Raw genomic sequence first — 15414 nt, forward strand, 5'->3', positions numbered from 1 at the left:
TGGATCAGGTTCTGTATTACAAACCAGACTATGAAAGGGGGGAAGCACACTTTCTTCCCCCTCTGTCTGAGGATACCAGTACATGTAAGCAGCTCCTGTACCGGGGAGGATCAACCCTTCTCAGTGCCATCATTCCACTCAGATCTGCAGGAATTCCACTTGCAGAATAGGATTCTGTGCCAGGAAGGAACTGAAGAGAAGCAGAGGACATTCAACTTTCATAGACTCCAACCGCAGACATCAAAGAGAACCTCTTTAGGACAGAAACATTACTGATGCTGCTAAACAATACCAACTTATGTAAGAGACACAGATTTGACAATAACTCTTTTACTGATACTGGCTTTTCTATTTACGTATAATGTCTTCTTCATATTTTGCTTCTTTTGGCAGCATGCCAAAACAGTGTCAAAGGAATGGGGTCAGTCATAGTACTGATTGTCTCTGACTGTATTATAAGAAAACTGGCCTGTACCTAGAAATTTTGAATCAAGCTTTGTTTTCTTGCAAGCAAAACAGAGAAATGGGGTATCTGTTACATATTCTTTCTGATAAACATGATGCATACTATATAACTGATTTGGATTATTACGTTTTGCCTTGTTTCTCACTAGTTTCTTTGTAATTACAGTACCCATTTACAACAGAGATACTACTTGCAAATGCAAATGATAATCCCCAGTTAAGTCACCATTCAGCATCTTTTTTTTTTTTTTTTTTTCTTTTTTAATCATATAAAAGCTTATGTTTCTTTCATCTGCCTTCTTTCTTTCTGTGTGATATTCTCACTGCTGGTTCAGGGCAAACAGATGCTTGCATTTTTCTTAATGTGTCTAATGACGTGTGTTTATGAGGAGATTAGTATAGCAGTTTATTCTGCTTCTATACTGACTTGTAAAAATTCCATTTATTCCAAAATTATTCCTCTTGACTTATAGCAGCATAAGTATATTCTGATTCTGACCTTGACTTATGAGATCCACTTGCAAATATTCATGTACCTGTTTCTCTCCACCTAAGTAATTCTCACTCAAGCCTTGCTCCATATACTCAGGTGTTTCATTTTCCCTGACTTTGCATAAAACTTCCTCTAAGCTTTCTGCCAAATAATGCCTAATGTAGTTAAAGCTTGGGATCAGAACTAATCATTTTGTTAAGCAAGCTACAAGAAATATTAAGGTATATGCCTCTAGTATAAAGTAAAGCGTTTGAGGAGCTAAGTATTGCATTAAAGATTCAATCGAAATACAGTACTGATAATTTGAAACTTTACACTTATTATAATCTATGATTTGAAGCAGTAAATAAACTCTACTCTGCCCAGTCCCTAGAAAGCTATTAATTTGTATAGAGGAGGATTTTACCTAGAAAAAAAATCATTACTTGGTCATTCTGGAAAGTAGAAGTTGACAAAATAAACATTACATATAGTTAGTGCCTAATTTCATGTTATGTATAAAAACACAATGAAATGAGGCGTGCTTTAAATTCAACTACATTGGATTTGTGTCACAGTGTAACATATTTTCACAGGGAGGCATTTTTTTATTATTTATTTTTTTTTATTGTTATTGCTTGTTTTCAAGAACTACATCTCACAATTGTTAGTGGTGAGAAGTACTTCAAAACACTATTGAGATAGGTAAGCCTAATCGGGTACTGCAGAATTAACAGGAAGTGTTTGCAAATAATTTTTCATTGATTCTTAAGTACCGATAGAAATAAGTGTATAATACAAAATGTTATTCACTTAAAATTTAATTATAAAATTTAATTATTATTTAAAATTATTATTATAGTGTCAGTAGAATTTCACAGTTGTCTGCATAGGAGTATTTCTTTGGAAAAATATAAGAGGATGTGATACCTCCATAAGTCAAATGCAAAATAGCAAGTAGAATCAGTTGTAAGATTCAGGGGAATTCTTGATGTATCATCATGTCTAAGAAGCAGCCTTTAATGAACCATGGAAAAGCAGAAAAAATAAATAAATACCAAACCCAAAGATGTAATGAGAGTCACAGCTGAATTCTACGAGCCTTTAAAGGAACTGGTGGCATACAGAAATACTCTGTTAGGGTCATTGTATGTCCCAAAATTACCTGCTACCATGCCAGAATGACTGCTTCTTCCACCTGGTCTTTGGCTTCCCTTGGAGAAGGACCAGAATAGGTGGTTTTGAAGAGAGCCCTGCCAAGTTCAGCGTTGATCCAGCAGGTGACTTCTTGTGAATTTACAGTTAACAATTTTTTTTTGCAACAGTGCCACACCTTTGGCAAAGTCTTCACAATCCAGGATGTGCAAGAGAAGCCAGAGGGCTATCATTTGTAAGGAAGCTAATGCTGACATGAGTTAAGAGGAACCACCTCTTCTCACATTGCTCCCATGGAAATTATGAGCCACAAAATGAGGAAGCTAAGCCACAGTTTTAAAGCCCTGAACTGAGTAGCTTGTCCCCAGTTCTACCACTAACTTGTGTCTGATCTGCACAGACTTCCAACATAACTTCCCAACCCAAGCCTGTCATTTACAGTCAGGTTTCTGAAAACCTCCATCACTCTCTCAAATGAATTAGTACTGAAATGCCTTGAAACTCTAGAATTAACCTTCTATTGATGTATATCTTATCTGTAAAATGGCAGACAATATTGCCTTTCCATTTAGATCATAAGCACCATAGAATAACTACTGTCCTAAAGTTATGGTGAGCCCCCAGGTAAAGTGGGGTATTTTGATACAAGTAAGAAATAACATAATGATAAGGCAGGACAAAACCAGCTAAACTAAGACAAGTCCTTGCACTAATCAGTGCTACATTAGAGGAACATACCTTACACACGCATAAGCCTTAACCCCCTAGAAAGCTGTTCTGTACCAATGCCGGTGACTGCTGCCATCTCCCACCTACCCAAGAGATGACATGGCATCCCTTTGCTTTGGCCAACAAGACAATCCTTGGCTTGCCTTTGTTTGGGGGCAGTAAGCAGCATGCATGTAAGACTCACACATGGCCCACAGCTCCCTCACAGTCTTGCTGAAGCCCATGGGAGCTGCTGTGCTTCACAACCATAGATGAAAGGCTGGTTGAAGGCCAACATACTGATGAAAAAAAGAGTCAGCATGGAGCTCAATATATATTGACTATGAGTACTTTGGTACTCTTCAAAAACCTGAAATGCCAAGAAAAATAGTGTGGAACAGTTCTCCAAAATAAACACACACACACAAAAAAAAAAAAAAAAAAAAAAGTGCAATTGGAAACAACATTTGTTTCCTGCAGAGAAGCCATTACAAATGATTGCATAACACCTTCCAGGCTACCAAGAAGGTATTGTCCCTTGCGAAATCATTTTATTTTCAATTAATTAATTAATCCAGTTTAAGGAGATGTTATCTTTCAGTATCATGGTCTGCATCTATATTAATAAAGACATGAGAGAGCAGTGAAGTCAAAATACCACAAGGAGACAATATTGGTTGGGATTGCCACCTTTCTAGACTAATAGAACTGCTATATTTTACCCAAAGATTTTATATTGCACAGTTTTTGTGAAGAAAGTTTACACAATGGAGCAGAAATAGAGGCAGGTATTACATTACTTCATTTTTATTATCTTTAAAAAAATATCTACTAACTGAGAACTCTCTAAGCTTAATATCAGATAATAAAATTAAATAATAGAAAGGAAAATATCCATTATTTTTATTTGTATCCAATTAAAAAATAAATAAACATTACCAAAAAAAATCAACAATGAAATGGAGCTTGGATGAAAGCCAAACAACATTAATTCCTGAGAAACAAACTAACTCAATTTTCAAGTTCACTGGGTTTGTCCTCTGGAGCATGTCAGCTGAGCTGCATGATGGAGAGGACAAATCCTTTTTTTCTCTATTAGGTCACAGTATTGTAATGTGCCCCTTGACGTTCTCTGAAAGTTGGATTTCCTTCTAGTGTAAATGATTTGGTTGGAGTAGTTCTGGTAGACAGCTGAAATGCTGGAATATTTGCCTAGAGGAGGGCTACAACAGTGCCTTTAGCCTCCTGCCCTGACTGTTGGGGCAGTACTGAGCAGCCCCACAGTAATTCCTTTTACAGAAAGGATTTTACTCAATAGTCAGTGATGTGCATGTTCAGTGCACTTCTGCTGTTTATACTGCCATAGACCTATAAGAAACTGAAGTAGTTCTGGTTCAGCAGAGTTGCAAAGGGAGAAATTAAAGCTTATTTCTACAATATTTTGAGTTCAGAGTGAAGATATTAGTTTCTTTCAACTTCTCTAATATCTTAATATACTTAGATTAAAGTTCAAGTTAAATATATTCTTGAAATGAAAAGAAATAGCTATTCCAATTTTCATTTATTTTCTATAAATAAATGTTTTTTGTTGTTCGTTGTTTGTTTTGTTTTGTTTTCAAAATATTCTAGCAAGTCAGTTCCTATCCTACCCAACCAAGATAGTAATCAGCTGTGCAGGACAGATGCAGAACAATTTTTCATAAGTACAGCAAGGTAGTCATGACCCAGTTGATCAAAGCAACTTGATTGCAGAATTATTCACCAGGTTTAATTTTTCTCCTTTGCTCCATCTCCTCTTGTCTTAATTGGAAAACAAGTGAGTAAAAATGTCATTCACCTATTGACAATATAAACATTTGGGCCCAACCTGTAGTACAAGGGCCATCCAGAGGGAAAGAAAACCTCTAGCCTAGATATTTGGGCTTTCTCCCAAAAGGCTGGAGGCCTGAGGGGCAGCCCTTCTGTCAATGACAGCTTGCTGTTGGACAGTGAGACCTTTGCTACTTAAAGAAGGGGTCTGAGATCTCTTGGTCCCAGTGCCCCATACTCATTGAAATGCCACTGAGGATTTTTTTGAGAAAGTCCTGGTAGCCCGATAATCAGGCACCCTCCTCAGACAGTCATTATGTTCAGAAATTCCTTGGTGTGTACTGCTTGTGGTGCCTTGTGTATTATTCATATTCTAGAAATTCCCACATGCAAGAAAGTCAGGCTGGGAGTCATTTCACATGAAAATATCAGGAGCAAGTAGGTATGAAGTTGATGCTGATTCTCTCAGTGTTATTAGTAATGAACAAACCTTAAAATAGAAAACAAGGCTTTTAGTTTTTGAGTTTTAAAATATAAGTGGTTATGATTTTTAGATATCTTAAAATGAATTGGTTGTGGAGGATCTGAGGGTCTTAGCTTTGAACATAGACTCTTCATGGGACAGCTAGTTACCTAAATCCAAATAGTTGCCTTGGTGACCTTGTGCTTATTCTCACTAAATCACGTTTGCAAATAGTACTTAGCATTTTGTTTGCTTGTTTGTTTGTTTAACTCTTACAGTACTTGTCCCGTATAAGTTCCTCTAAAAAAATGTGTGTTTTTCTTCAGCTGTTTTGGAGCTGGTATAGATTTAATAATATTAAGCAGTAATTAGAATAAGAGAAATTAAATAGTACTGTTTTAGGAGCATGGAGTGAAAGTTAGGTAGACCCTATTTTTTAGGGAATGCCTTCAGCACTAAGAGATATCGTGGAATTATTCGCATTCACCTTGGCCAGAGCCTTCAATTATTCAGTGCAAATACCAGCACAGGAAAGAATGATAACTCATTTTCATCCCTTTCTCAACATACTTTATCAAGTACAATTCTGGAAATTATGAGTTTAAAAATCTTCAGATAGGAAAATAGAAAATAGGAAAATAGAGACCATGTTTCCAAAACATGTTGGCTGGCAGTATCTAGTACGATACACCAGGGAAAGAACTGTTTTTCACATAACCTGATTTCATGGAATCATAGAATGGAAGGGACCTTAAAGATCATCTAACTCCAATCCTTCTGCCATAGGCAGGGATGTCACCCACTAGATCAAGTTGTCCAAGGCCACATCCAGCCTGGCCTTGAACACCTCAAGGATGCCCCAAGAATGGGGCATCCACAACTTCTCTGGGCAACCTGTTCCAGTGCCTCACTACCCTTACAGTGAAGAATTTCCTCCTGAAGTCTAATCTAAATCTATCCTCTTTTAGTTTAAGGACATTTCCCCGTGTTCTATCATTATCCATCCAGTGAATAGTCCTTCTTCATCCCTTTTATAAGACCTCTTTAAGTATTGAATGGGAACTTAATTTCATAAAAGTCCCCTTCTTGTTACTGTCTTGAAAACACATACCTGAGCCAATACATATGTGTTTACCTTCTTCCAGAACACAGCTATTAGAAACAGGGAAAGATAAGTTAGGGTTTGACTGCATGATTTCCAGAGGTCCTTTCAACTGCAACTATTCTCTGATTCTGTGATAGTACTGCTTCCAGCAGTGTTTTGAGGGAAGGACTGGTGTCCATTGGTGCTGAACTATAGAAGAGATAATTGAGATTTAAGGCTTTTCTCAGTATTTATTACTGGCAATTGTAGGCAGTCCTGAGCTCAGCTGGCTCATCTTGGGGGACCCCATTTCAGGGAATCTATACCTCCTTCACTTCATACTGGAGACCAAGGTCTTGAATTGAGCTGTATGGAACTTTGAAGGCAAGCAAAGGCAGAGAATTACCTTATTGAAAGTAAATAGAGTTTGCCGCAGCTAATGTAGTTCAAGTTTGATATTTAAATACATTTTAAACTGACTCCAAAAAGTTTGGACACCATCTCTCAACTTTTTTTTTTTTTTTTTTTTTTTTTTTTTTTTTTTTGAGAATTGGTTCAAGGTTGTCACTGTCACCCTTTTTCTGGACTTTTGAAATTTATTTTCTCTTTCTTTTGAAATCTTAAAAGATCTCAGCTCACCTTACAAGGCTGAACTGTGTGTGTTATAAAAGTAAACATACATCTGCAAAGAGAGTACAGGCAGAACAGGTGACACTCGTAAAAATTCCTTTCAGATAAGGAAAAGAACCCCCAACAGCAAACCTGCAAGACACACTCTGGAGACTGACTTCAATCTTCAGAGTGAAAGACTGAGAAAAAAAAACCAACAAAGTTTCACAACTTAAGACTATTGGGAAATGTTCACTCTTAAATCTCATGGAGTAGCATTCAACGTTCTTTCTACAGAATATTTTACATTGTCAATTAAGGAGGGTTCATATACACAAAAATACTGCATAACTAGCTTTGGCTAAACAAGGAATGGGAAAAAAATCTGCTTGAAATTGTTCCTCCTCACTGACAATAAACTGTCTTTGAAGACATACCACAAGAATGGACAAAATCAGTAATCTGCAGTTACATCTTCACATGTGTTCATCTTTATTAAATACAGTACAAAGTAGTTAACAATACACAAAAATATTCTTTATCTTAAACTTTGTATTAAACCTCTTTGCGATCATCCAGCCTCAGAAGTTGTGGGTGGTAGAACGACTACCATTACCTTCATTAATGGGAAGCAGGAATAACTCGTGTCAACAGCTAATCAAAAGACTAAAAGAATTGGCTAGAATCTACCAAGATGCAAAGAAAAAGGCATCTGAGGAATCGGCTATGTGATTTTTGAAGCTTTTTAAGTTATATCTCTCCAGAGTAGATTTTCAGGCATTCAGTTCCCTGCAGTTTTCAGGTTCCCTCATTGTGACCAATATTGACAAAACCATCATTTTCACACTGAAAGAGTGAAATCGCATGATTTCATAATTAATTAATTAATTAAAAAATTAAAAAGAAATGCAGTTGTATTTTTGGTTGGTTTTGTTTTGTTTCATTTTTTGTTGTTTTCAAAGTTGGTATTTTTAAAAGTTTACTTCTTTTACCAATGTTTTGTAATAAATTGTCCCACTTTAAAATCTGAAAGGATAATCATGAAACTTTTTGCTACAAGTTACTTTAACAACTTCCCACGCTTCAACAGCAAAGAATTTTGTATCAGCTTTGTAATCCCAAGAGACAGAGAGCAAAAAGAACTTCAGAAGACTGAGACCACTGCACGTAGTGCTTCCCCATCTGTTTTGTTCTTATTTTAAAATCGGCATGGTTTCCTTCTTTTCATACATCAACTTTTTTGCATAGATTTCCATCACTCACTGGGAAATTCCTGTTTTCACTTTGTTTCTAGTGATTAGAAAAATCATATTTGTGGGCACCTTAAAAGACCAAAATATGAAGTCAAAAAAAAAAACCACCTCCTGATTTAAAAGAAATGACAGCTGTTAATTCATAACCAATGGCTGCCCGAGTTCTTGTCCATGATGTAATAATAACTTCCATATCCAGAGCAGTTAAAATCCTTCACCTACTTCTACTACACTGAAATGAGATTTATTACAGTTTCCAAGGACTATAGAATAAATGTTCTAGTTCACATGAATGCAAAATTCTTTAACATATATTTGTCTAAGAATTTGTAGGTGGGCAACAGGTTCTGGAGGTTTTGCTTTTTACAAGGTAATTTCATTATTATTTTCACAATAAAAATGTGATGATGGTGATGATGGTGGTGGGTTGCATTTCCATCAGTTCTCTGGCATGTAAGTCAGTAGACTCTGCGAATGTATTTATAGGTTGATGAAAGGTGATACATAATTACATGATTCCAAGAAGTGAGGCAGTAGGAAAGGGCACACAGGCACAATACCTAGTCCTATCTCATTAGCGAAAAAATAGGAAACAGAAAACAAAATTCTGTTCTGAATTACACCAGAGCAATTTACAACTTGACTCTGTGGAGGTGTCTTGTTTCCACTAGACTGCTCTGTATGCTCCAGGACTGAAGTGTGACAGACCTTCTCATGACAGATCTTGTCATGAGTACAACTTATTTTAATATAGTGTTTCTGATGCATCATTCAGTATATGTACATCAAATAGTTCCTTATTCCTGCCATCCACTGTCCTTCCACAGGTCGTGATCACACACTGATGATTCATGCTCATTGGTTGACTGGTTTAGAAGTAAAACAAATATGGTTTTGTTGTTGCTGTTGCTGTTTGATTTTGTTTTCAGGAAAAAGCAAGAGGTTACCATACATAAAAGAAGTAGACAATGAGATGTTAAGTTTGAATGCCAGTTAGATGCCGCCTTATTTGTATTTATATATTCCAAGATGACAATAATACTATTACAGGTTCTCTTGCACAAACAAACAAAAACCTTCATCTACAATCATAAGCGAATCTCCTTAGTAGGAATTATTATGCAACCTTACTTTTGATACTAAATGACTTGTCCACTAGTGGATAAATAAATCCCCTTCCCTACCAATACTGAGAAGAATTGCATCAAGAACTAAATTGGTTTATTAACAACAGAACACTTTTAAATAGTACATTCTCTGAAGGGAGGCATAAAGAAGAGGTGGATGAATACATGAACTTGATCTAACTTCTTCCCAGATGCCCAACATGACGTGATATCCTTGAGCCAAACAATGATGGTTGTATCACCTGTCCTACCTTTCATCAATAACAGAGAAATTCCTTTAAAGTAAGGTAACAAAAATAAATGCTCATCTTGGGCCTGTTCACCTCTGGACAGTGATCTCCACTAAGAATGGTGAAATCCTCTATAGCAGTTTGCACAGAAAATCCCAAACTCTGGCCGCAGAAGGTTGCAGATAGCATGCTTCTCCAGGTTTGAAATCACCCTGTGTTTTCTGGCACAGTAACCACGTAGTAATCAGAGAATACAAATGGATGAGACATTCAAAACTAGAGTAGAGGGCATCTATTTAAATGAATATTCACTTTAAAAATAATTTCATTCTCTGAGATAAGAGGATGAAAGCAAAACATTTCTGGTTCATGTTCAATAATTGGAAAATTGTGTTTCAGAGGATTTAACATAGATGCAACATCTCTGGCAATCTCTCTCCTAACTCCTTTTGCACATTTTGTACATGGTTTCCTCTATGCTTACATTACAGATAATAACCTCATTTGAAGACTAACTTAGGCACACACATTTTAAAAGTAATTCTTCAAACTGCCTTTCCAGGACTACTTTAATAGAGGATTTGAGGAAGTTCCTGTTGTTTCTGTAATCATTAATATGTCTATTGTGAGATATATAAAGTGCCAGAGGGAGGAAAAAAATGCACTTGTAGGTGTTTAACAAAAATCTCGTACGTGAACTTTTAGAGTTGTTTATTCTCATCAATACAACACAAAATATTTTGAAAAAGAAACATCATGTCCAAAGTTTCTCATCATGAATTTAATTCCCAAGAGATCTTTCTCATCAGGTCTAGCCCTTTTTCAGTCTGTTTTATTTATGTTCTTTCCCATTTGTAAACAGTGCATGTCTAAGTGCCTTGCTTTTAATGAAGTGTATCAGTAGCATTTGATTGGAATTTAGATAAATGAGAAGATAAATCCATCTGTTTTCTTGAGGTTAAGTGCATATATATGAGAAATTAAAAAGGTAACTAAATAAAGACACCAAATGCTGGTCTTTGTTACAACGTCTTATCATTTTGCACCCCAAAATAGACAGGATAAACAAATTTCTTTATGAGATTCCCCTTAATTTTGAAATAAAAATGTTATCATATAATCTACTGTGGAGTCCTTATAAAGAATAATAGGAGGATTGCATTGAAGAGTCAGAAAAATATATATATATATAACTACAAAAATAAGTTTGTCTTGTGCAAAAAAGAAGAAGTAGTTCTTCCCCTCAAAGATTTACAAGCTATCTGAACTCCAGGAGACATTTAACTTTATTTTACAGACACGGCAGGTGACTTTTCCAAGGGCAAATCAGACATACGGAAAGCAAGCCATAAAACCTGTCTTTTATAGCACCCTTTGCCATGTACCATCATAATAATCCACTCTTTTCTGGCAGGCAACAAAAATATCCCTGTCAAAGCTTTGACAGGAAGTGTGTGGACAGATAAAAGTTTGGATGAATCTCTGCTCAGAGGATGCAAAGCCACTGTAATTTTTTTCACTTTCAAGATGTGAATCAAGACATTTTACAGAGGACTTCAGTCACTCAGGAGCTGATGCATAATCAGCCTGCTGCAAGTGTCTTGCTTTGTCAGGATGTGGGTGCTGGAATGGAGACAGAGAAATACTTCAAACTGCGGTATCATTTTGGTACACCATGAATCAGAGCATGCAGTCATTCAAATTACTGTGGGACGGGGTGCTCAATCCTGCACAAATGTCCTGTTCACTCATTCTGTTTATAAGATACACAGCAAAGACCTGTCTAATGTTTTCACAACATTTAGCAGGTTGAACAGGTGCTGGTGAAGGTGTTCTAGGTAAAGGAGGGAACTAGCTGAGGCTGGCTGGGTCCGAGGAGGTATTCAGCCTCCTTCGACTCAGTGTGTTAAACAGAGTAGGAAATAAGCAAGACTGCTTGTTTAACGTTGGTTGTTTGGAAAGTGCCCTGCCTACCAGCAACCTGACCATTACTTAACATATCTGGTATTCTACCAAGCAGCACAAGTCAACTCAGATCTCTCTGTCCTCTGCAGCATGTGAGGCTCCACACAGCTCCCTCCCCCGGACACAGCTGGTTTTCTGCCCACTACCCAAGCCCTGATTGAAAAATAAAAAATAAAAGGTTAGTTAAATGTGTTACAGCAAGTGTAATATTGCACAGTATCTGTGTGAGATAATTTGTTCAAAGAAGGCTGCATGAATCTAATAAGGATCTTTTGCCAGATGCACGTTATCTGTTACAGCCATGAACAGGTCTGTGGTTCCACACTCAGTTTAGCAGATCTAGCAGCTTATTGCTGCACAAGGCAGAGAGAAGGAAAACAACCCTTTTTCAGCAGTGGTGAGCTGTCTGTGAAATGCAGTGTCTTATGGAGCTGCTTATGGGCTCTACCAACTGGTGATAGAGCCCTTGGGACCTGATTTTACATAAAGAGAATAGTCCCTTGACTTTAGTGTTTTGCTTCTCTTAACACCTATTTAGCAGTTATTTGCAGATAGGCTAGATATACAAGAACAAGTGTTGCTAATAGCGCTGTTTGGAGTATCTACAGAAACTCTCAAGACCACTTCTTCAAGGGTGAACATATTCTCTAACCTCAGCTCTATTCTTGGATCATTCCCAGAAAAACTGGAGATGTTTGTATAGCTGTCCAGATTAAAATTCAGCTGGCCTGTGACTTTTCTTCCCATGGATGCTGCCCACCAAAGCACAATGCAAATACACGAATAGTGAAGTGGCTGTTCAGTCCGCAAGCTTGTCGGAGCATGTACTTGTATGAATACAAACATTTTCTCACAATCTGGCAAAGAGAAAACATTTCCTCTGAAAAAACAGTGTTTTAAAACTAAGATAAGTAACCCAAGATAACTAACGAACCCTTGAGAGAGGTAAGCATAGGCAATTTTTACTTCCATGCAGCGCCTTAAGGTCAGGCTATGAAGTCCCCAGCTGTGGTTTGCCTCGGCCCCCTACAGACTGTGGAATCTCCCTGGGTTTGTAGAGGCTGGAGATACGTCAGCTGTGAAGGGGCTACTATAATACAGATGCATAATGATGGTTTGTTTATTTCGAAATCTGCTTGGAGAGGGGGTGGTGAACACACAGAACTATCAACTTCTGTACAAAAGAGAATGGTTTTTAAGTTACAGGTTTTAAGAGCAGGAAATAAGTAAAATGCACAAGTAAAAATAGAGGCAGACAGGTCTGGCTGTATCAGCTGGAGTGAGAGCAGAAAATACATTATTAAACATCACCATCTACTGGATGCCAACATCTCTTCCTTGCAAAGGGATCCCTAAGCTCCTACAGCGAATGTCAGGCAAGCCTCTGCTTTCACTGACCTGACACTGCTCATGCAGTTGCTGGCAGGCCAAGGTCTGTGGACCTTTTTAGCACTAAGATGGAAAAGCTTTTCAATGATTTGAAATCACACATGAAATATTCCGGGTGATATAATACAGACTGAAATTGTTGATAAAACAGAATGGCAACTTAAAAAAAAAAAATCCATGTTTTTGACCATTATCTGCTCACTCTCTTGGCTGCACAGCTACTCCCCAACCACATTTGTGTAATTTTGCACCATCAGAACTAGCAGCAGGGCTCACAGAGCTTGCTGGGGCACTCGTGCAGGTCGCACTGCCTTGCTGCAGCATCTGCTCAGTGAAGGATGCTCCCTCATTTCCCCACAAAGGTCAGAAGTCCCCAGCCCCACAGTTAAGTTCTTGTTCAAACTATTGGGAATTAAAACTGTTCCTAGTAATGAGTCGCAGGGAATCAGAAATGGATTTCAAAAGCATATTTGAAAAGAAATAGGTGTTAGTGCACACCAAATAGCCCTGACATCAACACCGTATCAGAGCTTCTGTGTAGTTCATTTTCCTGGAGAGGATATGAAGTGAAACAGTTTCCAGCACTTATGTAAATATCATGAAGTTACACGAGAACAAATCAATAACAAATTGTTTTTCTATTGCTTCATTTATCTTCAAAACATTTTTCAGTTAAACACACAGAATCCCTCAAGATGTTATTGGCAAGTCACACAGATGTAAATGAAGTTGAAAACATTTTTCTGCTGTGTGATGTGTTGGAAAAACAATAACAAGGGACACTGAAGCAAGATGAAATGCTGCAATACCTGGGTGCTGATATAAAAGTTTTTTCACATGTAAATCATAAACAAGAACTCTATTGTGCTACAGATCACATATATCTGAGCATCTTATCCAGATTGTTGAATTTTGGTGGGATTAAACCAATATAAAATTCACATAAAACCATGTGAGGCTTCCTCACTACAGACGTGGAAGAGAAACAGATTTGTGAGAGGATGATTTCTTCCAAGGGGTAGTGTGACTCGTATCAGTTATCCCTATGAGACAACCTTGTTTCTCCACTGGCTGCAAAGGGAGACTGAGGTGAGAAGATGGGACTCAGAAAACTAACTCTGAGGCAGTTACAGAAGATGTCTTCCCATAATTCCTGTCCAGGGACAAATAACATGATTGCAATTTAATAATAATAAAAAAGTGCAATTTTGAAACAGGAAAATAATAAAGAAACAGTTTCTGTGGATACTTCAACAGTTTTACTTCATAATTTATCTTTCATTCAGCATTGATGAGACCACAATTCTCAGTGTGCACAACACCAAATGATATTAAAATTCCTAACAATGCTCTAATGTTCATGCTATTATCCTGTATGTCCCCAGCTAGCCCAATTCTGCATCTGCACCCTTCCTTCCATCTCCCAAAGACCAAGATCACAAATCTTGGGTAAACTGTCCACAACAGCCATACAGGGCTCAAATGGGAGAATAGGATTGTCTAGCTGCCTTAGCTTTCGGTGTCTCTCCTTTGCTCCAGCAAAGAGCTGGAACACCTATTTCCACTGCTCAGGATTGGGTATGTGGATCTCAAAAGAGGTTGAGGTGGTGATTTTGTGCTGGGTTAGTCAGCCTCTGAATCCCAGGAATGGGAGAAAAAAAACAAGGAGGTTTTATCCCCATCTGCTACATTATTTGTTAGATGCTGCTCTACTCAGATGTATGCAGGGAAAAAAGTTGTTCCTGCTTCAGGAGGGTTAGTCCAGGAATCTATTCTGATTGTTAGATGGGCAACAGATCAAAACTTGAGCTAAATTGTGAAGATTTGTTTCTAGCATGAAAACCATTCTGAAAACGTCAGTTTTGCTGTTCATAGATGTTTGCTAGAAAGAACTCAGAGCACTTTTCTAGTCATGATACTAGCCTTGGAAGACAGGACACGGATAAGAATACTAAGTGATAATGAAAGCACTGTGTTTTGTTTATATGAAATATGACCTTTCCATCAGGATGAATGCTTCTGAGATTGCATCAAACAGCAGAAAACTAGGAATTAACTCCTTCAGGTAAAAAGAGTATTATAGAGTGTGATAGTTATTTTGCAAGAAACCTTTTCAGTTGCCTTAAATCAACACTTTCAATAGGCAGGTGTGACAACTTCTCACTTTTAAGGTTCAGTAAACAGAAGATGGACTTTTGATAGTTTGCTAATGCTGGATTAAGTGCTTCAGAATGCATTAGTGAGGCAAAGGCAATAGAGAAGCCAGGCAAATAAACATAAATAATAGCAAAGGTGTCACTGAAGGCAGAGCTGAAACGAGATCTGCTCATCAGACTGGTAAATGGATTTGAAAATGGAAGTGATGTGGTACAAAGAGAGGGGTAGGAATTGTCTGAAAGAAGGTGGAGGGGTGAAATAAGTAAGATAAAAGGTGAAGACCAAAGCAAGGGTAACTCTTCTAGTTCCAATAATGTAAAGGCATCATTATTTCTGAGGAAGTTACAATGAAAATTGTAAAGTGGCAAAAAAAATTACTTGCAGGCTGCAAATCTGTGGACAGCTCCCTGGGCTATTTGGCTGGGTTTGGCAGTCCATGTCAGGAGTTCCTCGGTGCCAGTAAATACCACAGATGTCCCACACCAGTATCTGAAATGTGACGTTTAAAACTACTCTGAGAACTCCCTG

Source organism: Netta rufina (assembly GCF_964035555.1).
Source record: "Netta rufina genome assembly, chromosome: 3".
NCBI classification, from domain to species: Eukaryota; Metazoa; Chordata; class Aves; order Anseriformes; family Anatidae; genus Netta; species Netta rufina.